Consider the following 25,176-nt stretch of genomic DNA (forward strand, 5'->3'; position numbering starts at 1 on the left):
TCCAGCCAAAAGGCCACTCCAATCATCTCTCTCTCCACTCAGCCAGCCTTCTCCACGTCCTTCGGGCCAGGTCCTTGGTTATCTCATCTCTCATCTCTCTTCTTATCCAGCTCTGAGAAGGATCAGCATTTTTGCGAGGTCCCAGTCATGAAAGAAAGGGGTTAAAAATTCAGTCTCTGCCTGTCCCTCCGGCACTCCCACACTTGCTGCTGCTCCGGCCGGGCACCTCCTCCCTTGCTGCATTTCCCCCCTTTCTCCTCCTGGTCTGGCTGCTATCACATTCGTCGTCACCGGCTCTCCCTCTCTCTCTCCTGGGAGGGGGGTACTGCCCGATGTCTCCTGAGGCTCCTCCACCCTTCCATCCTCAAGGGCCTCCTCCCCCCCCATCTCTGTCCAGGCCCAGGCCTACCACATGGCTGCCCCTCCCCCGCCCAGCAGCAGCGGCTGGACGGGGGAGGGCGATCCGTCCTCTTTGCCTCGAAGTCCCAAGAGAGCCTCCCAGGGCCGAAGCTCTGGTTTTAACCCCTGTGTGTTCTCGGAGGTGTGTCTAAACCCAACTGGCCACACCAGGTGCCAATATCAAAATCTGAGCACCCATTGGTTTGACCACAGCATCCCAGAATTCCCACTTCTTCCTGGTCAAACCACCACACACTTATGCATAGAAAACTTTTTCCCCAAACTAATTTACATTCCAAGAATTGTTTAGCATGGCTCATCCTTGGATCCGCCTTTTTAGAGCATTATTCCTTGGTTGTGCTTTTAGCCGTTTCTTATCATCATCTTCATTTGTGGGCCTGGGTCCACACTGTCTTCGGGCGGTGAGTGCTGATGGTTGGCATATCTGTAGCAGGTGTCCTCATCCTGTGCTCATCAGATGTTATCCCATCCAAGCAGGCATTTGAACACAAGCATCCTTATATCAGCTATTTCACAAAGCTTAATTAACAACAGAAATAAATACTATATCTTTGTAACAAAGTTACTTTAACATTACAGATATAAATTCCATTTTAACATTTGTGAAAATCCAGTAATATATCTATGTATTTACAATACTTGGTGTGCTGGTTTGACCAGGAAGAAGTGGGAATTCTGGGATGCTGTGGTCAAACCAATGGGTGCTCAGATTTTGATATTAGCACCTGATGTGGCCAGTGGGGTTTGGACACACCTCCAAGAACACACAGGGGTTAAAAGCAGAGCTTCGTTCCTGAGAGTTTCTCTTGGGACTTTGAGGCAAAGAGGTCGGATCTCCCTCCCCCGTCCAGCTGCTGCTGCTGGGCGGGGGAGGGGCAGCCATGTGATAGGCCTGGGGCTGGACAGAGATGGGGGGGGTGAGGAGGCCCTTGAGGATGGAAGGGTGGAGGAGCACCAAGAGACATCGGGCAGCCAGCCCCCCCCACCAGGAGAGAGAGAGGGAGAGCCGGCGACGGAATGTGACAGCAGCCGGCCCAGGAGGAGAAGGGGGGAGTGCGGTGAGAAGGTGCCTGGCAGGGCAGTGTGGGAGTGCCGGAGCTCTCCGAGAGAATGAAATTTTTAACCCTTTCCTTACATGATTGAGACCTTGCAAAAATGCTGATCCTCCTGGAGCTAAATAAGAAGAGAGATAAGAGATGAGGTAACAAAGACTAGGCCCGAGGGAAGTGGAAAAGACTGGCTGAGTGTAGGGAGAGATGACGGAGTGGCCTTTTGGCTAGACTTTTCTTGTGTAGCCATAGACTGAACCATTCTTATTCCTTTGACACAGAGACTGCATTTAGAGGGAGGCAGTGCCTCAGAACCAGGAGGATTCAGTGTGGGTACCCCTCGGCCCCAGGGGGTGAAAAAAATTGGTGGGGACAGATGTCCCAAAAGAGAGACTGTGCCTTTTTTTGGAGTGAGACAAGGCATCCTTAAAAGACAACCCTAAAAGCAGCTCTAGTCCATGCACAGGGGTGAGAGCACTGGGCATGGAAAGAAGATGTCACCATGGCAAAAGGACTTTCCAGGTGGTGCTGAGTGACATGGAAGCACATGAGGTTTCAGCGTGTTTCCAGGGGAAGCCTATGGTGCAAGAAGGACTACTCTCCTCTTCATGAACTGAAGATTGAATGTTCTAAAGGGTGGTGCCGTACTGGGAGTTAGTGATTTTGGAGAATGTATTGCATTAGGAAATTTGGTGGGGGGAGAGGAGGAAAGTGCTTTTGTAAGGTTTACATTTTTTTTTTCCGTTATAGTTTTTTCCCTCTTCTTTTCTTGTAGTTTAGTTAATAAAGTTTTCTTTATTCAAAGCTGGAGCTTGCTTTGCTTATTCCTAGTCACATCTCACAGCAGACACCAGAGAGAAGGTATTCTGGTAAGAACACTGGCTTTGTGCCAAGCCTAAACCATGACATTTGGTGAGAGGGACAAAGTGATCAATTGCTGCATTTCCGGACTGGTTGCATGACAGAGGCCCTGCACGGGGCCTTTCCAGCCAGCCCCACTCTTAAAACCATCAAAGGCACTCACAGAGCCGTTGCTTGGGCTCCCTTTGGGGTTTGTGCTTCTTGCAGGGCTGAGCAAACCACAGGCAGGCCTTTTTCCCCCACAGAATTCTCACCTCTGAAGTAGCTCTAAAGCTGTCAGAATCAAAGCCAAGGGGACAGGAGGGACCCTCTGGTCCTGGCTACTACCTGGGGCTGGCCAGAGCAGGGCAGGGCAATGGCCATCCCTGTGCAGTGGGACTGGGCCATGGCTGGGCCCCACCCTTGGATGGCCACTGGCTTCAAGGAGCAGGAGTTTGGGAGCTCCTTCCTGCCCAGGGCTCCATTCCACAGCTGCCCTTGCTGGCTCAGATCCTGCAGGGGACGAGCAAGAATGGAGAAGTCTGGAAACACCAGGAGCTGCCATCCCCCAGGACAGGAGCCCCTTGTCCAGCATGTGTCCTCCCTGGGACAGGATCCCCCCAGGACAGAAGCCTCCTGTATTTGCCCCTCGCCAGGGTAGAACCCTCCTCCCATGTGACACTCAGCACAAACGGCCTCTTCCTTCTGCTACAGGAGAGAGAAAGTGAAAGTGTAGGCAGGGGGAAATCTGACTCCTCCATCCCCCACAGCCTCCCCAGCCCTCCCTGCAGACCCCTCACCCCTGCTTCCCCCACCCTGGGCTTCCCCCAACACATTCCCTGCTCAGGAGCTCCCCAGGATCACCAAGGCATGAACTGGGAGGTTGTGAAATTGAGGGATAAAAGGAAGGAAATGGAAATGAAGAACGGGAAATGCCCCTGGAGATTGTGCTGGCACAGACCCAGAGCACCTCTGAATCCCCTCTTGTTGCCCCCCCAAATCACGGGCAACCCAGCAGGCAGCTCTAGCCCCTGAGTCTTCCCAAAATCTGAGGCACCCAGGGAAGGAGCTGTGACCCACATGCACATCCTGTCACAGTCCATCCCTGGCAAACTCATTCCCCTGGGAAGCTGACCATGGGACCCCCATTCCTTCTCTCTCCCCTTCCCTGGGACCCCCATACTAGAGCTGTCATTGCCCAGGATCTCCATGGCCCAAGACCCCATTCCCAAGGAACCCTCTCCCATTTATTCCTTCCCCTGAAATCCCCCTTTCTACTGGGACCTTAATTCTCCCAGGTCCCCCGATTCCCCCTGCACCCAATCCCTGGAACAAAAATCCCCTGATGAAGGATTTATTACTAATAAATTTATTACAATTAAAATTTTTTCTATATACCCTTTTAAACTTTTTAATCACTTTACCTTTCTCCTAGTCTCATTTCAAAACAAATAAGAAATAAATTCTTTCTGATAAATGCACTAATAATTAACCAACACTAAACCCACAACATTAATTATTACATTAACTGAAATATCTCAAATTAGCAAACGAAAACCATGAAAACCAAATCCCTGAAGCCCATCTTCCCCTGGGACTCCCATCCCTGAGTCCCCCCAGCCCTGGGGACCCCCATTCCCATGGCACCCCAACCCCCGTGACTCCCCCTCCTCATGACCCCAATTCCCCATGGACCCATTCCCTGGACTCCCCATTCCCCTGGACACCCATCCCTGGCTCCCCAAACCCCCTGAGCCCCCCTGCTCCTGGGAAGCCCATGTCCCACCGACCCAGAGACAGCCTTGTCCCCAGCATGTCCCCACCCTGCCCAGAGCCTGTCACCAGCTTATGGCCACCCTGCTCCCACTAGGTGACACCTACACGTGGGGACGAGATGTGACCTCGCTTCCTTCCCCTTCATCCGAAGAGCCGCCAGCCAGGGGAGCGGTGGCCACAGCAGCGAGTGACAGCCAGTGCACATGGCTGGGGACATCGGGATGGCCGGGAAGGTGGCGCTGCTCCTGCGGAGTGAGTGCCCTGGGCACAGTCCGCACTGGTAGTATCCCGGGGATGGGCGCTGGTGAGGCAGAGAGTGGTGGGGAGGGGCCACAGGGGAGCTGCAGGGTTCCCTGAGGTTCCCAATGCCAGAAGAGCCAGAGCATGAAGTGACCGGGGTCTTGGGGTGGCCGTGGGGACAGGAGAGGGTGAACAGGGCTGGAGGGACAGGAATGTGGGCAGAGGCATCCTGGGGCTAGGGCAGCTGTGGGGACAGGGACACAGGGATGCAGGGATGCAGGGACAGGGAGAAGAAGACAAACACAATGTGGATGGGCCATGGAGACAGAGGCCATGGGGCTGGCAGGGGAGACCTGTGCTAGCACAGTGTCTCCATAGCCCCTATGCCCATTCCACAGTGAGTGTGGCATAACTGTCCCCATGGTGCCACACTCACTGAGCCCTGTCCCTTCTCCCTTCCAGCCCAGACCCTTGGCCTCGCTGGTGAGTCCTTGGGGGATGCCATGGCCCAACCCCGCTGTCCCCAGCCCCACACTGGCCCTGGCAGACTGGTGACCTATGTCACCTGCAGGTGCCCAGACCACCCAGCTCCCGGTGGAGCCCCCCTGGAGGCCGGCGGTGCTGTGGGACCGGGTGACACTGACATGCCAGGGCTCGGGGAACACTGGTGTCACCACCTGGTACAAAGACGGGCAGCGCTGGAGGCAGGAGAGACACAACCGCCTCACTGTCACTGAGAAAGGCAACTACATGTGTGAGAGACCTGGCACTGGGCTCAGCCCTCCTGTGACAGTCTTAGATGGTGAGGGGGATTTGGATGTCCCTCTCCTGGCACCAACATTGACCCCGGGGCTCTGGGTGGGCTCTGCTCCATGGGTCACCTCCTGTGTGACCAGAGCCTGTCCCCTACTCTGGGGGCATCCCAGAGATCCCAATGCTGGCAGACCCTGTTTGTGGATTTGGGGACACCTGGTGTGCTGTGTGTGAGCCAATATGGGAGTTGCGATGGCATTGGGTCCCTCCAGGTCCCCGCAGTGTTAACAGGACCCCTGTGTCCCGCAGCCCAATTGGTGCTGCAGGTGCCAGCACAGGCACTGCTGGAGGGGGACACGGTGACACTGCACTGCCGGCGATGGTGGGACAACCCGGTCAGCTCAGTGTCCTTCTACCATGAGGAGAGGAAACTGCAGGAGCTCTGTGATGGGACTGAGCTGTCCCTGTCCCCTCTGCAGCTGCAACACAGCGGCCGCTACAGCTGCAGGGGCTGGCTGAAATCCACAGTATCACGAGGATGGGAGAAGTTGGAATCAGTGACAGTGACAGTGCATAGTGAGCATTCCACAACTGTCACAATAACCCCCCCACAGCCCGTCCCTAGTGACTCGGGCTCACAAATCTCCCTCCCCTCTCCTTTCCAGAGCTTTTTACGGCGCCAGTGCTGGAAGTTCACTCTGAGCCCACCAATGGTTCCCCCCTGACTCTCAGCTGCCTCAGCACCCCCAGCCCCCTGCGGGCCCGAGTCCCCCTCCTGCACCTGTTCTACCGGGACGGGCAGGTTCTGAGGGGCCCACAGGGATCCCCACAGCTGCTGGTGCCCGCTGTGGGGGTCTCCCACTCGGGGAATTACAGCTGCGAGGTGCGCTCAGAGGGGGGGACCGTGCGGAAGAGCAGTGCCTGGCTCCGTGTCACTGTGCGCAGTGAGTGCGGGGATGGGCACGGCTAGCCCTCACTGCCTCCTCGGGTGCCCTGCCTGGGTACCTCCATTACTACCCCATTCCCCCCATCCCTCACTGTGTCCATTCACCCATCTCTGAGTCAACCCCACCCCTCTCTGCTGTTTCCCCGCAGTCCCCAAGTCCCACCATACCCTCTCCATACCCGCACTGGGGTCCTCCCATCTTCCGCTCTACATGTCCCGTCATTAAACACCCCATCCTTCCTTGGGTACCTATCCAACACCCCTCCGCCAAGGCTCTGCACCACCTCTCCTCTCCCTCACTGGGATCTCCCTGCCCCTCCCTGACCTCCATCCAAGTCCCTCAATATCCCGTGGTGTCACCCCCTCCAGCAGGGGTTCCACCCTCGGGGGTGTCCCTGTCAGCGCAGCCTTGTGCTGAGCTGCACGGTGGCCACATGGACAGGTCACCTGTCCATTTCCTGGTACCCGGGAGGGCTCGGGGGCAACGCTTGGCACTAGCCCTGCCTGGAGCTGTACCACACTGGGGACTAGGACAGTGGCCACTACCAGTGCGGGGACAGCATGGCTGAGAGTGTCCCCCTGAATATCAGTGTCCTTTGTGAGTGGGGCCCTCAGACTGGGGGTGACCCCAACCACAGCACTCCCATCCCACCTTGCCAAGGTGCCAGCCCAGTCTGTGTCCCCACAGTGCCCGTGGCCAATGTCACCATCACCCTCAGTCCCCTGTCACATCAAGTGCATGCAGGTGACCTCATGACCCTGCGCTGCTCGGTGCAGGTGGGCTCAGCCCCTGTAACCTTCACCTGGCTGCACAATGGGCAGGAGGTGGCCCAGGGTCCCCTCCTGGATCTTGGAGCTGTTGATGTGGGACATTCGGGCACCTACCAGTGCACGGCCACCAACCAGCTGGACGGGCACCAGGCACACAGCCCAGAGCTGGCCCTGCAGGTGACAGAACACACACCCTGTGTCACAGGTGAGATAACACGTGCTCACCAGGGAGTGCAGGAACCCTAGGGTGATGGGTGATCCTGATGTGTCCCCCTCTGTTTCTTGCAGTGGCCGCAGGGTTTGAAGGGGCCCTTTTGTTCCTGCTCCTGCTCATAGGTTTCATTGTGGCCTGGCACCGGTGGCACCATGTGGGTGGGTGACAATGGGGGGACAGGGGTCATGTAGAGAGGTGGGAAGGATGCCAGAGAAGTGGGGCCATAAGGCAGCATGAAAAGCCCCTGACATGGGAGAGGCTGAGCCCCCAATGACCATGGCTCAGAGACCTGGGGAGCTGTTGGAGGGTCCTGCAGGGATGTTGGGGATTCTATCAGAGGTCCCAATCCCTGCCAGGCTCGGGGTTCTGGAGGTTAAGGGTGTTGGTGCAAGTGGGGTGGGTCAGGGATACTGGAGCGTCCTGGGGAGAATTGTGTGTCTGGTGGTGGTTCAGCATTCCCAAGGGTAAATGGGGGCCCCTAAGTCTCCAAAGTCACCCCTCCAGTTTTCCTTTGCAGATGCCAGGAATTACCAGGAAAGGTGAGTGCAGGCTCCAGCCATGATACACCTTTTATCCCATTCCCTTCCCATTCCCTTCCCCACACCCCCTTATTCCTGCAGGGCCCCCCAAGACCCACTGGCACCCCAAGTGGAGGATCCTCAGGCGACGTACATGGAGCTGCAAAGGCAACCGTGGGAACCCAGTAACATCTATGACAATCTACACCAAAAGTTGTGATGCTCTGGGAAGCGGGAGGCACTGGTTGACACTGGGGGTGCTCCCTCCATGCCTCCTGTGGTAGCCCATCCTTCCAAGGGAGGTGCTCATGGGTTGGGGGAGGCTACACAGGGCACCCTCTGCTTCCGATTTCCTCTCCCAGTACCCCCAAGGGCTCCCCCATCCCTTTGCCGGTACCTGCAGGGGCTCCCCAGCCCCATCCAAGTGCCCAAGTACACTCAGGGACTGCCCCATTCTCTCCCCGCAGTGCTTGCAGTACACCCAGGGCTTCCACATTCCCCCTCCTACTATCCCTATCCCATCCCGCTGTAAAAGGGGGAGTTGGGGAGGATTCTTGCTGAAAGGTTTCTCAAATGAAAATGAAACACAAACATGGCAATACTATATCTGAGAACTGTTTATTGATAAAGGAGGGTAAGGGTTATTATCGAAGGGGGAGAGAAGAGAGTAGAAAGGGAAAAGGATAGAGAGAGAAACAAAAGACAGGACAGTGTTCCTGCAAGAAGCCCGGGCGCTCTGTGGGCATCAGCTGGGCAGATGGAGTGTGTGTGCTGCAAGCCAGGGCGAGCCCACATGGCTTTTGTGAGTGGCTGGGCATGATTTCCAAGGACGGCACCTGCGTGTCTCTGGCATGGGCGAGCGATGGCTGCGGGCTGGCTGCTGCGGGGTGGCTGCGGGCTGGTGCTGCGGCACTGGTGGCTCTGGGCTGGCTGCTGCAGGCTGGGGCTGCGGTGGGCAGGTGCAGCAGGCTCAGTGCAGTGGGCAGCACGGGAAATGTGGCAGAGGCAGCGAGTGGGTGCAGGCAGCATCCGCTCTTTCGGGAAACAATGAAGGAATATCCAGGACGAGCAGGAATGAGCTGCCTCAGGAAAGCAATGAAGCAGGGAAGAACGAGTGCGGACAGGGAAGAAGGACCACCGGAGGAAAAGGCAGGGAGGGATGTGTCGATGATATTTTTGCCCGACGTCCAGGAGGAATGACGCATCTGACTCCATCTTATCAGAAGGCTTATTAAGTACATTAGTATACTATATTCTATATTATATTCCATTACATCTAAACTTAATCAGCCAAGCACTCAACTACACTCCACTGCGCACAATCTCATGACTGTCAGCCCACAGTCCCCACAAACACACACCTGGATTCAATTGGTCAGTGAATCAAAACACTCACACCACAATCCAATTAGCAATTCCCTTCAGGTAAACAATCTTCCACAATGCATTCCACGTGTGAACAACACAGGAGCAGAAAATGAGATGAGAATTTTTTGGATCATTCTTTGCTTCTCTCACTGCTTCTCTCAGTTTCAGAGAATGTGAATCCCACAGGAGAGGGGAGCCAAACTGACCCTCTGAGCGAGCCCCTGATCTCTGCAAGAAACCTAAAGAAAAACACTCCTGTTTTGTCACAGTTAGCTGCTTTTATTTGCAAAGGCCCCTCCCACAGCCTGAATTCCTGGGCATTTTTTCATAGATATTTTTCCTCGGGCATCTGTCCCACCAGCCAGTGGGGGTCACTCACAGCCCGATCACTGAAGCTTTCTCTCCCCTGATTCTCTGTTGTGTGAAGCCTTGCCAGGGACAGGGTTCCCAGCACATGTACAACCACAGAGTAATTTTTCACCTCAGGTGTAGCACATGTTGAGACATAAATCCAAATCAGATATGATCCTCTTAACCTCAGTGTGCTTAGTGGCTCTGCAGTCCCCATCCCAGTGCTCCCAATGAGGTGGCTTACTGGTGCCCATCCCAGTTCCAAGGGGCACAGGACGTGGTTCCCTGCTCCTGGGACAAAAATGCAGCTCTTTGGTTAAACTGGCAGAAATGGTGTTTCTTTGATCAGCTCTGTCAAGGAAGCTGAACAAGGGGAGACCTCCTTTGGAATGCAAAATACGACCCCTTTCTCTCTGAACTATTATAGCTTTGAAACTACAGGCCTTTTAGGCAAAGATGTGGGAACAGGAATAACAGTTCTTTACTGGTATGTATTGTGAGAAACAAGTTAATGGAAGTTGACTTTTACTGGATATTATATGAATTGATATTACATTATTGATTATACTGTTGAATAAATATTGCGATGTTGTTCAGATAGTGAAAAGTATTGTGGAGTGGCTGATGTTGTTGTTGTGGCCATCCAAGGGTGGGGCCCAGCCATGTCCTAGCCCCACTGCACAGGGATGGCCATTGCCCAGCCCTGCTCTGGCCAGCCCCAGGTGGCAGCCAGAACCTGAGTGTCCCTCCTTGACCCCTTGGCTTTGATTCTGGCAGCTTTAGAGCTGCTGCAGAGGTGAGAATTGTGTGGGTGGAAAAAGGCCTCCCTGTGGTTTGCTTAGCTCTGCAAGAAGCACAAAACCCAAAAGGAGCCCAAGCCGTGGCTCTGTGAGGGCCTCTGATGGTTTTCAGAGCAGGGCTGGCTGGAAATCGCCCCTTGCAGGGGCAGCTTTGAGAGAACCAGTCCAGAAATGCAGCAATTGATCATTTTGTCCCTTGCAGCAAGGGTCTGAGATAGCCCCAAAAGCCTTGCATATACCGCAACCATCTGTCAACAACCTGACCGGTTCCCTCCTCCTTCCGGCTTCAAACATGAAGCCCTTTAGAATGGCCTAGGAAGAGTGTTTGGCTTTTGGCTGTGGTTGCCAGACAAGAGGGAAAAGTGTGGAAATATCAAGCTGTGGCTCTGGCTGCAGCTGTGGTGGGGCTGTTGGGAGTGATCCTGTGTTGATTCCAGGTTTCCCCAAAGTTGCTCCATCCCTGCCCTCCTCACCTTAGTGAAAGCCTGAGGGATTGCAGGAATTGTGGTGTAAAGCTACCAGAGGTGCTGCTGTGGGCCCGAGATGAGCCTGAGATCAGGCGCTGCCTTCCTTCCATTCAGGATCATGGAGAGCGCTTGTGGGTGTTGGGTAGGGCGTGTGCCTGACCCTGGGACACTGCTACACTGCCAGTGGGCACTGGGATCCAACCTGCTGCCTTGGCAGCTTCTGCCCACTGCCGGTGGTGGTGTTGGGACCGATTGGTGCCCGTGAGTTTGCAAAAGGAGCGATTTCCCATCCTCCCTCCCGTCCGAGGCCGCCATGGCCCCTGAGGGGATGGAGCTGGACCGGGGCACCCACTGCTGGCCGGGAGTGCTCCCTGCAGCGCCCCCTGCTGGCTGCGGTTATAACTGCCACAAAAACCAACAGTGCTGAGTGGGAGGGAAAGTTCTGGGTTTGTGTTGTTTGTTCTGTTCTGGTTTATCAATTTCCCAGGAAAGAGCTGGGATTCCTTTTCCTTCACTTTGACCTGGAAGCAACATCATATTTGAAATTAGGAAAAGTTTCTGAGATGGCTTTCTTTCAATTCCAGGATTTTTTCCCCAGTTTCCTTGACAGATATTTCTCATTTAAATGAGTTTCCAACTACTGGGTCCAGCGTGGAGGCGACAGTTACCCCATGAGCAGATAGGGTCAGGGACTTGGCTACCTCATGTTCTGGCTTGTAAGCCAGTTGGGTCACAAAGGGCCCTCTCCCCAGCTGGCACTTCTGGTCACCTGGCTACTCAGGAGCTAGCTTTGTCAAAGTGTCACGCTGTCCCCAGTGTGCCATGGCTGACAGATGATGGACGGACAGGGCCCTGTCTCACCAAAAACAAAGCCTGACCCACCCCTGCCACACACAGCTGTTCCAAAATGTCTCCAGACTTCAAATTTTTCCTGTCTTTGGCACCTCACCCTGTGCCATGGCCTGATCCCAAATGCCCTGGGCAAATGGGATGCTCAGAAACATCCTCAGAGCCTTTGTGATATCCTGGTGTGGGGAACATGGCAGAGGAGGGGTTTGGGACAGGGGAGAAGAGAATCCAGAGCCTCCTGAAGGCCACTTTGGCCATCAGAGCAAGGAAGGTCCAGGGCTCTGCCCGATTCCTCTGGTGGAGGAAACGTGACGGGCGGGAAGTGTTCGAGTATTGGAAAAAAAGGCTCCCAATATTACCAGTTAGATTGTGCCTGGGCCAGTCTGACCCTCGCTGCTGGGCCAAAGGCAGCAACTGCGGTGTATCACCCCAGAGATACCTTAGCTTGCTGGTGGTTGCAGCTGGGCACTGAACAAGTCCAGGCTTGTAAGGAACCCCGTTACCTCAGGAGGGATAGCTTCAGGCGATGGTGAAGAGAAAAAGGAGATGGATTCTGCTGGAGGGTTTAATGTCCAGAGGTTTATTCCGTGGTTACAGAGGTCTGAACGTGAGCAACTGCTCCAACAGAATCCAGACCACATGGTCTGATGACCTTTTTAAGCTCAGGGACAGGGGGAGGGGAGGTACAGGTGAGCCACCAACCAGGTGAGAGGGGCAGGGTCTCAGGGGAAGATGACACCCAGACAGGCCAATGACCCCTGGGCCTGAGTGGCATCCTTTGAACTTGTCCAACCACACGACGCCTTGCTGGAATGTTAAGTCTGAGTGACAGGACTCACTCAGCATGGGGGCAAGGGGGAAGGGAGAGAGGTATTGGCACACCTGGGAAAGTGACCTGGAAGGCCAAAATGGGACATTACAGCACACCACAACATTCGAGGATTGTTCTTTGTTGGTGGCTTTCCCTGGAAATCATTCCTTGTGTGACAATTTGGGCCCTAGACCTTGTTGCTGTTGCTGTTGATTTTTTTTCTTTCATTACTGATTCAGGAATTGTCAGACTTTTGGGATCTTTGTGCCTCCATGGGTTGTGGTAGGGAAAGGGGCAGCAGCCCATGGTTTTTGGTGGCAACCCAGAGCTGGAGAATCCCATTCCTAAAGCCCCACAAAGCTGAACAAACACCATCGCTGCCAGTTTAACCAAAAAGCTGCATTTTGGACTAAATAAGAAGGAAATGGGTCCTCTGTCCCCTGGCACTGGGAGGAGCCTGGCGAGCCATGGGTGTACTGGGAGCACTGGGAGGGGGAAAGGGGAGCACTGAGTGCCCTGTGCAGGCCCCCCTGACTCGTGGTCATCACCCCAGGCCGGATGGACCACCACGGGAGCCATGGGATGAGGACTTCCAGTGTCCCATATTGTCACAGCAGGTTCCCATGGATGTCACTGGTGTCCTGCAGTCGCCCATGTGGTCCTGGCAGCTCTGAGTGGGTCACCTGGGGGTCCTTGGGGGGGACAGTAAGAGACACCTGGCTTGGTGTGACACCCATGGATGACATGTCCGTGTCCCCACCCATCCCCCATACTCACCCCCTGTCCCCTCATGTCCAGCCCCTCCCCCCCAACCTGTAAGGGATAAGGGTGTTCTGGGGTGCTTCGTGGGGATAAGGGGGGGTCTGAGGGGTATCTGGGGAGGGGGTCAGGGAGAGTCATGGCTGGAACTCCCCACTCACCTGTCCTGGGATTTCCTGAGAACTACAAGAAAAAGAGGATGGGGTGATCATGGGGTCCCCTGGGCCCCAACTCCACCTGGGACATTTAAATGCCCACTGGAGCCCTGAGCCCCCACCAAACACTGATTTCTACTGGACTGCCAGGCCCCTGCACCCCAAAGCACCCCTGCGGAGCCCCAGAACACCTGAGGCACCCAGGTACTCCAACCCCCTTCCCAGGAACCCCGAACACCTGAGCACACTCAAGCCTCAAGGAACCCCAAGAATGGAATGCAGGGAAGCCTCCAAACTGCTTCAGGATCCCTGAAGAGCTCTCAACATCCCTGCACAACTCTCCAACACCTCCCTAAAAGCCCCCAGGAGATCCCAGTGTCACCCCAATATTCCTCAAGGCCCTTCCTGGGACAGCCCAGGACCCTCCAAAAGACCCCCAAGCAAAGGTCACTTGGGGGCTCAGCTTCTTTCATATCTGAGGTTTTGGGTGATGCCCCAACTACCCCCCAGTGTGTGGGTCTTCCCCCTAGTTCCTGTAGGACCTTGTACCCGCTGCATTGTCCCCACCCCGGCGGTGCCACCAGTGACAGCCTCCGATGACAGCCAGGAGCAGGAGCAGGAACAGGAGGGTGCTGCTGACATTCACAGCCACTGCTGGGGACAGAGGGGGACACAATGGGGTCATCCTGAACTGCAGGAGTCCTGAACACCCTAGTGACCCCACCTGTGACCCCACGTGTGACCCAGGGTGAGCCAGGTGTCACCTCCAGGGCCAGCTCAATGCTGAGTGCCCGGAACACGCGGTGCCCGTCCTGTCCCAGCTGGTTGGTGGCCACGCACTGGTAGGTGCCCGAATGTCCCACATTGATGTCCCTGAGCTCCAGGAGGGGACCCCGGGCCACCTCCTGCCCATTGTGCAGCCAGGTGAAGGTGACAGGGGCTGAGCCCACCTGCACCCAGCAGCGCAGGTTCACACTGTCACCTGCACGCACCTGGTGTGACAGGGGGCTGGGAGTGATGGTGGCATTGGCCACGGGCACTGCAGGGACAGAGACGGTGCTGGCACCTGGTGAGGTGGGATGGGGGTGCTGTGGGTGGGGTCATCCCCAGCCCGAGGGTCCTGCTCACCCAGGACGGTGACATTCAGGGGGTCACTCTCGGCCATGCTGTTCCCGTCACTGACCCGGCACCGGTACTGGCCGCTGTCATTGTCCCCAATCTGGCGCAGCTCCAGGTGGGGGCTGGTGCCCAGTGGTGGCCCCAAGCCCTCCCGGTGCCAGAAGGACAGGGGACCTGTCCCTATGGCCACTGCACAGCTCAGCACCAGGCTGTCCCCGAGTGCCACCTGTCCCCCAGGGGGCTGCACTGACAGGGACACCCCCGAGGGCGGGACCCTGCGAGAGAGTGGGACACCAGGGGACAGTGAGGGACCCGGGGGTATGTCAAGGAGGGGCAGGTAAACTCCAGTGAGGGAGAGGGGGTGCAGAGATTGGGGGAGGGAGGCTTTAAAAGGAACCCCAAGGGATGATAAGGGGGTCAGGGAGGGAACACCTGGAGAGGGAGGTGGGCAACTCCAGGAAGGGTACGGGGACCATGGGGGGGGATGGTGAGACTTGAGCAATGTGCAGAGACCTCAGAGAGGGGTGGACGGGATGAGGGAGGGGACCCAACGAAGGATGGAGGGAAACACAAGCCAGGAATTAGGGGAGCTTAGTAGAGGCCCGGGGCAGCGATTGCAGGACACAGAAAATGCACCGGGGAAGGATGAGTGGACACATGTACGGACTGGGGGTCCCGAGGAGAGACCCGAGAAAGGACGGGGGGGGGGCAGGGAGGGATCTGGAAAAGGTTGGGTGCCCCAGAGCAGGCGTCAGGGAGGGCTGGGAGATGCCAGGCAGTGTGGGGGACCCGAGGCATCTGTGGGGGATACCCGTGCCGATCCCCACACTCACTGCACACCGTGACGCGGAGCCGGTTGCTGCTCTTCTGCACGGACCCCCCCTCGGAGTGCACCTCACAGCCATAATGCCCCGAGTGGGAGACCCCCACAGCGGGCAGCAGCAGCTGCGGGGACTCCTGTGGGCCCCCCACCACCTGCCCGTCCCGGTAGAACACGTGCAGGAGGGGGGCTCGGGGCCGCAGGGGGCTGGGGGTGCTGAGGCAGCTGAGAGTCAGGGGGGACCTCTCCGTGAGCTCACGGGGACCCTCCAGCACCGGCACTGAGAAGAGCTCTGGGAAGGAGAGGAGAGGTGAGTCTGAGTGCACTGGGAAGTGGCTTTGGGGTTGTCAAGATATTTGAGTTCCAGCCGTGTGGGTGCTCACCATGCACTCTCACTGTCACTGGTGCTGACCATGACTGCCAGGACCCCACCAAGCCCTCACATCTGTAGCGGCTGCTGTGTTGCAGTTGCAGAGGTGAAAGGGACAGCTTGTTCCCCCTGAGAGACCCCCTGAGATCCTACTCCTCCCGGTAAAATCGCACACTGGTGAGATGGTTGTCCTGCCGGCACCGGCAGCGCAGTGTCAAGGTGTCCCCCTCCAGCAGTGCCCGTGCTGGCACCTGCAGCACCAGCTGGTCTGTGGGACAGGAAGGTCACATCTCACTGATGAGACTGTTCTGAGGTGGGTGCCCATAGCACTGGGGACATGTGGGTGCTCTGTTGTGCTCTGGGGTGCGCTGGGATGTCCCTGTGTGCCGGGGACTGGCTCTTGTCACACGAGGAGTGTGAGGCCATCCACGGAGTGGAGCCCACCCTTACCGCTCTGGGGCCCCCATGATCATTCAAGGTCTCCCCTCACCATCTAAGACTGTCAAGGGGGGGCTGCGCCCAGTGCCAGGTCTGTCACATGTGTAGGTGCCACTCTCGGTGACAGTGAGGCGGTCCTGTCCCTCCTGCCACCAACTCTGCCCGCCCTTGCACCAGGTGGTGGCACCAGCAGTCCCCGAGCCCTGGCAGGTCAGTGTCACCCGGTCCCACAGCACCGCTGGCCTCTAGGGGGGCTCCACCAGGAGCTGGGTGGTCTGGGAACCTGTGGGTGACAGGGGACACCAGCCTGCCAGGGCCAGTGTGGGGCTGGGGACAGCAGGGTGGGGACATGGCTTCCCCTGAGAACTCACCAGCAAGGCCGAGGGTCTGGGCTGGAAGGGAGAAGGGACAGGGCTCAGTGGGGGTGTCACCATGGGGACAGAGGCACATGGGGTACAGGGTGTGGTGGCTGTCCCCAAAGTGTCCCCGTGGGGACAGATGCTCTTGTGGGAAAGTGTGTGAGTTGTCCCCAAAAGTCTGGACAGGCAGGGGGACACGTCTGTGTCACAGCAACCCGTGTACCACATCCATGTGGCACAGACACCTTGGGAACAGGGACGCCGAGGCCACCCCGGGTTGAGGCCGAACATGCGGACACTGAGAACACCCCGGGCACGAGGACACCACGGACACAGCCCATGCTGGCCCACGTTGGCCCCACCTGCTCATGATCCCATCCCAGTGATCCTATCCCCATGGCCACATCCTCAGCGTTCTTGTCCCTGCATCCCAGTTACCTTGTCCCTTTCCCCGGAGCTGCCTGAGCCCAAAGGTGCCAGTCCCCACATTCCTGTCTCCACATCCCCATCACCAAATTCCTGCCCCCTCTTCCTGTCCCCAAAGCCACCCTACATCAACAGTCACACCCAGTTCCACTGTGGGTAACATGGACTGGCTCTGCTGTCATTGGGGACCTCAGGGGACCCCACAGACCCCTGTGCCCACTTCCCTCCCCATTCCTGGGGTGTCAGGTCTGTGCCCAGGGCACTCACCCCACAGGGGCAGCGCCACCTTCCCGGCCATCCCGGTGTCCCCAGCCATGTGCACTGGCTGTCACTTGCTGCTGTGGCCACTGCTCCCCTGGCTGGCGGCTCTTCGGATGAAGGGGAAGGAAGCGAGGTCACGTCTTGACCTCATTCGTAGGTGGCCCTTGGTGGGGGCAGGGTGGGGACATGCTGGGGATAGGCTGGGGACGTGGGTAGGTGGGACAAAATGGGTCATGGGGTTCCCAGGAGTTGGGAATTTGGTGGTTTTGGGGAGGCAGGAATGGGGTCACTGGTAAAAGGGGTCCAGAGGAGGGGGAATATCTGGCAATGGGGGTGCCATTGGAATGGGCGTCTCCATACCTGGGGTACTCAGGGATGGGAGTCCCAGGGAAATGTGGGCTCCAAGGATTTGAGTTCATGGGATGGGAGAATGGTGGGTCCTAGGAAGATTTCAGGGGATGGAATGAATGGGAAGGTGTTCCTTGGGAATGGGGTGCTGGGCCATGGAGATCCTAGGGAATGTCAGTGTTGGGATGGGGGCTGCAGAGAGAGTGGGACATAAGGAATGGAGGTCCCATGTTTCTGTTCCTGGGGGAATGGGGGTGCCAGGGATGGGCAGTGGCTGGGTGAGCCCATGGGTTTCAGCTCCTTGCCTGGGTGCTTCAGATTTTGGGGTGACCCAGAGCCAGCGCCAGCCCCACATGGTGCCGGTGTCCAGGGTGTCACCCCAGACAGATTCTGAGGTGCTCTGGGTTTGTGTCCCCCAGCCTCCAGTGATTTTTCCCTCTCTTTATTCCATTTCCATCATTTTACCCCTCAATTTCACAACCCCCCAGTTTGTGCCTTGATGGTCCTTGGGGGCACCTGGAGCAGGGAACAGATTGGGGGAAGCCCAGGGTGGGGGAAGCAGGGATGAGGGGTCTGCAGGGAGGGGTGGGGAGGCTCTGAGGGGTGGGGGAGTGCAGCTTTTACCCCCAAACACTTTCACTTTCTGTCTCCCACAGAAGAAGGAAAAGGCCATTTGACACCTTTCTCACATGGGGGGGAAGGGTTCTGTCCTTAGGGGGCACATCCAGGGGGCTCCTGTCCTGGGGGGGTCCTGTCCCGGGGGGACACATGCTGGGGAAGAGGGTCCTGTCCTGGAGCTTGGCAGCTTCAGAGGGGTCCAGACTTCTCCATTCTTGCTCATCCCCTGCAGGATCTGAGCCAGCAAGAGCCGCTGTGGAATGGAACCCTGAGCAGGAAGGAGGCCCCAAACTCCTGCTCCTTGAAGCCAGTGGCCATCCAAGGGTGGGGCCCAGCCATGGCCCAGCCCCACTGCACAGGGATGGCCATTGCCCAGCCCTGCTCTGGCCAGCCCCAGGGGGCAGTCAGCACCTGAGGGTACCCATTGCCCCCTTGGCTTTGATTCTGGCAGCTTCAGAGCTGCAGCAGATGTGAGAATTCTGTGGGGGCAGAAAAGGGCTGCCTGTGGTTTGCACAGCTCTGCATGAAGCACACAACCCAAAGGGAGCCCAAGCAGTGGCTCTGTGAGGGCCTTTGATGGTTTTCAGAGCAGGGCTGGCTGGAAACCGCCCCTGCAGGGGCAGCTGTGGGGGAACCAGTCTGGAAATGCAGCAATTGATCATTTTGTGCCTTTGCCCAAGGGACTGAGAGAGTCCCATAACTACTGCAAAGGCAACAACAATTGGGCTCCCTTTGGGTTTTTGTGCTGCTTTAAGGGATGAGGAAACCACAGGCAGGGCCTTTTCCACCCACAGAATTCTCACCTCTGCAGCAGCTCTAAAGCTGCCAGAATCAAAGCCAAGGGGGCAGAGGGGACCCTCAGATCCTGGCTGCCACCTGGGGCTGGGCAGAGCAAGGCTGGGCAATGGCCATCCCTGTGCAGTGGGGCTGGGCCATGGCTGGGCCCCAGCCTTGCATTGACAGGGGTCCCCAGGATGTGCCACCCCTGGGACAGGCACCCGGCCAGGAATGTGCAGGGACATTTCTGGAACTGCCACCCCTGGGAACAGGACCCCCCATTATATGATGTGTCACCCCTGAGGCAGGATCCCCCAGCTGAACTCCAGAGGAGAGACCTTAGAGCACAGAAGCCCCCTATATGTGGCCCCCCAGAAACAGAGAATGCCCCCTTTTCCCATCTGACTCTCAGCACAAACAGCCTCTTCCCTCTCCTCCAGGACAAAGAAAGTGAAAGTGTTGAGCAGGCACAGCCCAGCACCTCCATCCCCCAAAGCCTCCTCAGCCTTCCCTGCATCCCCTGCTCCCCATTTCCCCCCTCTCCTGGGTCCCCCAACCCGTTCCCTGCTCAGGTGCATCCCAGGATTTCTGAGCCAGGAACCGGGGGTGAGGGCATATAGCAAAAAGAAAGAAGAATAAGGAAAAAAGAGAAATAAAGAGAGGAAAAGGTCAGGGCCAGGTGAGGACACAGAGGCCGATATACCCAGGACCCCCATGCAATGCCTGGCCAGGAAACGAACACCGCAGGGGTGATTATGCGGGGCCTAGCCTCACCCCAAAATCTGAGGCACCCAGGGAAGGAGCTGTGACCCCCATGTTCCCCCCCACATTGCCCAACCCTGGCCCATCCATTCCTCTGGGACCCCAAACTTGGAACCCAATTTCCTTCTGCCACCCCTTCCCAGAGACCCCCATCCCTGGACTGCAATTCCCCAGGATCTCCAACCCCAAGGAACACCATCCCAGTAATTCCAGTCCCTGGGACACCACTGCCCTTGGGGACCTTGATTCCCCCAGGACCACCATTCTCACAGGGTCCCCCTTTCCCCTGGCACCCCCATTTCATGATCACAAATCCCAGGAGGCCACATTGTTCTGGGACCCTCCTCCCCAAGTCTGCGTCTACCCAACCCTTGGGACACCCATTTACCTGGGACCCCATCCCTGGGCACCCCATTCTCCTGGACACTCATCCCTGGCTCCCTACACAACCTTAGACTCCAAATTCTGGCAACATCATGTCCCCACCATGTCCCATTATCCCCCACCTTGTTCCCAGACTATGCAGCCTTGTCCCCAGCCTGTCCCCAGCTCGTAGGCACCCTACCCCCACCAAGGGCCACCTACACGTGGGGACAGACATGACCTCGCTTCCTTCCCCTTCATCCGAAGAGCCGCCAGCCAGGGGAGCAGTGGCCACAGCAGCGAGTGACAGCCAGTGCACATGGCTGGGGACACCGGGATGGCCGGGAAGGTGGCGCTGCTCCTGTGGGGTGAGTGCCCCGGGCATGGGCCTGACAGCCTGGGGATGGGCTGTGGTGAGGCAGAGACTGGTGGGGAGGGGGCACAGGGGGGCTGTGAGGTCCCCTGAGGTCCCCAATGGCAGCAGAGGCAGAGCAGGGCATGGAGCTCAGTGTGACCAGAGGTTTAGGGTGGCTTTAGGGACAGAAATAGGGGAACTGGGATGTGGAGACAGGAAGAGGGGGATAGACATGTGGGGACAAGTATGTGGCAGAAGGAGCCTTGGGACTTGGGGACTGTGGGGATAGGGACAGGGGAACAGGGATACTGGGACATGGAATGGGGCCATATAACAATGCAGATGTCACCTGGCCATGGGGAAAGGTGCCATTGGAATGGGATCATGGGCACAGGACCATGGGACTTGGCTGTGGGGACAGGTTCTGTAGGGCTGGTGGAGGTGGGCAGTGCAAACATAGGGTGTCCACAGTGTCCCCATGACCCTCACCCAGCCCTGTCCCTTCTCCCTTCCAGCCCAGACCCTCGGCCTCACTGGTGAGTCCTCGGGGGATGCCATGGCCCCACCCTGCTGTCCCGAACCCTGCAACAGCCCTGGCAGGCTGGTGTCCCCTGTCACTCACAGGTGCCCAGACCACCCAGCTGCTGGTGGAGCCCCCCTGGAGGCCGGCGGTGCTGTGGGACCGGGTGACACTGACCTGCCAGGGCTCGGGGACTGCTGGTGACACCACCTGGTACAAGGATGGGCAGCACTGGTGGCAGGAGGGAGGCGACCATTTCACTGTCACTGAAAGTGGCACCTACACATGTGAAAGACCCAGCACTGGGCTCAGCCACCCCGTGAATGTCTCAGACGGTGAGGGTGGTTTGTGTCATCAGCCCAGCACCCACGGGAACCCCGAGGACTCTGGTGGGCTCCACTCCATGAGTCACCCTCTGGTGTGATCAGAGTTCATGTCCTACAGACAGGGACATACCAGAGTATCCCAGTACTGTGGGACCCTTGTTTTGAAATTGGGAAAACCTGGTGTGCTGGCTTTGACCCAGTATGTGGGTCCCAGTGACATCAGGACCCTCTAGACCCCTGTGATGTGATGGCACCCTCTGTCCCACAGACCAGGTGGTGCTGCAGGTGCCAGCGCGGGCACTGCTGGAGGGGGAAATGCTGACACTGCGCTGCGGTACAGGCAGGAAAAGTCGGTTGATTCGGTGTTCTTCTACCGCGAGGAGACAGAACTGGGAGGCGTCTACAATGGGACCGAGCTTTCCCTGTCCCCTCTGCAGCTGAACCACAGAGGCCGCTACCGCTGCAAGGCCTGGGTGAACAATGGGGTATCATGGGGATGGGAGGAGTCAGCGCTGGTGACAGTGACAGTGCATGGTGAGCACCTCATATCTGCTAACCCGACAGCACCACAGCCCCTCGCCAGGGACTCGGGGTCACTGCTCCCATAGTCCCCTATGTCCTCCCGTGAGCTTGTCTGGACACTGGTGCTGGAGGGTCCCCCCAAGCCCAGCCCGGGGTCCCCCCTCACCCCCAGCCCCCTGCGGCCCCGAGCCCCGCTCCTGCATGTGTTCTACCGGGACAGGCAGATGGTGAGAGGCCCACAGGGGTCCCTGCAGCTGCTGGTGCCCACCGTGGGGGTCTCCCACTCACGGAATTACAGCTGCCAGGTGTGCTCTGAGGGGATGGGCATGCGGAAGAGCAGTGCCCGACTCCACATCACGGTGCGCAGTGAGTGCGGGGATGGGCACAGGGGAGTCCCCACAGCATCCTCTGGTCCCCTGCCTGGGTACCTCCATGTCCCCAAGACACCTTTCTTGTGTCCCTCCGCCTCTGCCCTGTGTCCCCTCATCCCTGCGTGTTGTGACCCCATCCTAAACATCCCCCATCACACCCACCCCCTTGTCCCTACCCCCCCACACCACCTGCCAGCCCCTCCATGTGACCTTGGCCCTGTCTCTGTCCCTGCAGTGCCCATGGCGGATGCCACCATCATTTTTGGTACCCTATCACACCAGGTGCGTGCAGGTGACAACGTGACCCTGCGCTGCATGGTGCAGGTGGGCTCAGCCCCTGTCACCTTCACCTGGCAGCACAATGGGCAGCAGGTGGCCCGGGGTCCCCTCCTGGAGGTCAGGGCCGTCAGGGTTGAACATTCGGGCACCTACCAGTGCGTGGCCACCAATCAGCTTGGACAGGACGGACACCGTATGTTCCAGTCGGTCAGCCCAGAGCTGTCCCTGTTGGTGACACCGTGGGGACACAGGGACACAGGTGAGGTCGAACAGGGTCATTCAGGATTGCAGGACCCCTGGGGTGATGGATGATTCTGATGTGTCCCCCTCTGTTTCTTGCAGTGGCTGCAGGGGTCAGTGGGGCCCTTTTGTTCCTGCTCCTGCTCGTGGGTGTCATTGTGGCCTGGCACTGGTGGCACCGCAGGGGTGGGTGACAATGGGGGGATGAAGGTCGTGGAGAGAGGTGGGAAGGCCCCCAGAGAAGTGGGGTCTCAGGGCGGCACCAACAGCCCCTGACTTGGGAGGGGCTGAGTACCCAGTGTCCATGGCTCAGAGCTGTTAAAGGGTCCTGCAGGGATGTTGGGGGTTCTATCAGGGGTCCCCCTCCCTGCCAGGCTCGGGGTTCTGGGGGCTCAGGGTGTTGGTGCATGTGGGGTGGGTCAGGCATAGTGGGGGGGCATCAGGGATACTGGGGGGTCTGGGGAAAATTTTGTGTCTGGTGGTGGTTCAGCAATGCCAAGGGTGGATGGGGGCCCCTGGGCCTCCAAAGTCACCCCTCCAGTTTTCCTTTGCAGATGCCAGGAAGCACCAGGAAAGGTGAGTGCAGCCTCCAGCCATGATACACCTTTTATCCAAACTCCCAGCACCTCCCATCCCCTTCCACACACCCCCTTATTCCCACAGGGCCCACCCAGACCCCCTGGCACCCTCGGTGGAGGATCCTCAGATGACGTACGTTGAGCTGCAAAGACAACCGTGGGAACCCAGTGACATCTGTGACAATCTACACCAAAAGTTGTGATGCTCTGGGAAGCGGGAGGCACTGTGTGACACTGGGGGTGCTCCCTCCATGCCTTCTGTGGTTGCCCATCCTTCCAAGGGAGGTGGTCATGGCTCAGGGGAAGGTACAGGGAAGGCTACAGAGCACCCTCTGCTCCCCATTTCCTCTCCCAGTACCCCCAAGGGCTCCCCCATCCCTTTGCTCGTACCTGCAGGGACTCCCCAGCCCCATGCAAGTGCCCAAGTACCCTCAGGGACTGCCCCATTCTCTCCCCAAAGTACTTGCAGTACACCCAGGGCTTCCCCATTCCCCCTCCCACTACCCCTGTCCCATCCCGCTGTAAAAGGGGGAGTTGGGGAGGATTCTCGCTGAAAGGTTTCTCATATGAAAATGAAACACAAACATGGCAATATTATATCTGAGAACAGTTTCTTGATAAAGGAGGGTAAGGGTTGTTACTGAAAGGGGACAGAAGGGAGTAATAAGGGAAAAGGATAGACAGAGAAACAGAAGACAGAGACAGCGTTACTGCAAGAAGCCCAGGCGCTCTGTGGGCATCAGCTGGGCAGATGGAGTGTGTGTGCTGCAAGCCAGGGCGAGCCCACATGGCTTTTGTGAGTGGCTGGGCGTGATTTCCAAGGACGGCACCTGCGTGTCTCTGACATGGGCGAGCGATGGCTGCGGGCTGGCTGCTGCGGGCTGGCAGTGGGCTGGTGCTGCGGCACTGGTGGCTCTGGGCTGGCTGCTGCAGGCTGGGGCTGCGGTGGGCAGGTGCAGCAGGCTCGGGGCTGTGGGCAGCACAGGAAATGCAGCACAGCGGCGGGTGGGTGCAGGCAGCATCAGCTCCATTGGGGAACAGTGAAGGAACATCCAGGATGAGCAGGAATGAGCTGCCTCGGGGAAGCAGCGAAGCAGGGAAGAACGGGTGCAGACAGGGAAGGACCACTGGGAGGAAAACTGGGGGCTGGGGAAGAATTGCTGATATTTTCGCCCAATGACTGGGAAGAATGACGACCCTGCCCTGATTCTAGTTATTGTAAATGGGCTGCAGCAGTGATGTCCTTGATTGGGCAGCAGCTGTAGCCCATGAAAGTAAATGAGATAAAAGGGGGCGGGGTGGTCAGGGAGAGCTTTGGAGAGGAGCCCTGACTGAGAAGCAACAACACCACTGCTGTGGAGATCTGCTGTGACAAAACCACCCAGAAGGTATGAGGATCTGGAAATATGATATGCAACAATATGAATACAACACTTTTGTGCTCTTCTTGGGTAGTACTTCGCAGCTGCTGTGTTCTTGGAACTCAGGGCTTTCAGGTTAAAAGAACACTAACCCTAGGCCTAACTCAAACCTCAATGCTAGGAAGGAAAATCAGCCTATGATTCGGGATGGTCTCATGGAAATGGCAGTGGAGGCAGCCAAGTTGTGTCACTTTTGCGCTCCCCTTATGATGCCTTGAACAGCTGCAGTGTGCCTGGAGCACAGGGCTTCCTGGTTTTAAAAGTCCAAGGCCTAAGCCTAACAGTAACCCTAGGAAGGTAAATCAGCCGGGAATGAGGGTTCTTCCTATGGAAAAAGCTGTGAAAGCAGCCATGTTGTGGCACTTCTGCGCTCCCTTTGGGATGCCTTTGGCAGCTGCAGTAAGCCTGGAACTCAGGGCTTCCTGGTTCAAAATATCCTAGCCCTAGGCTGAACCCTAACCCTAGGCAGATAAATCAGCCTAGGTATAGTGATGGTGCCAAGGAAAAAGCTGTGAAAGCAGCCATGTTGTGGCACTTTTGCACTCCCTTTTGGATGCCTTTCACATCTCCAGTGTGCCTGGAGTTCTGGGCTTCCTGATTTTAAAAATCCTGGCACAAGGCCTACCTAACCCCAACCCGACGACGAGAAAGGCAAATCAGCCAGGAATTAGGGATGTCCCAAAGGAAATAACTGTGGAGGCAGGCATGTGGTGGTACTTTTGTGCACTTCTTGGGTAGTCCTTGGCAGCTGCTGTGTTCTTGGAACTCAGGGCTTTCAGGTTAAAAGAACACTAACCCTAGGCCTAACTCAAACCT

The sequence above is a fragment of the Melospiza melodia genome, chromosome 26, assembly GCF_035770615.1.
Source record: "Melospiza melodia melodia isolate bMelMel2 chromosome 26, bMelMel2.pri, whole genome shotgun sequence".
Classification (NCBI taxonomy): domain Eukaryota; kingdom Metazoa; phylum Chordata; class Aves; order Passeriformes; family Passerellidae; genus Melospiza; species Melospiza melodia.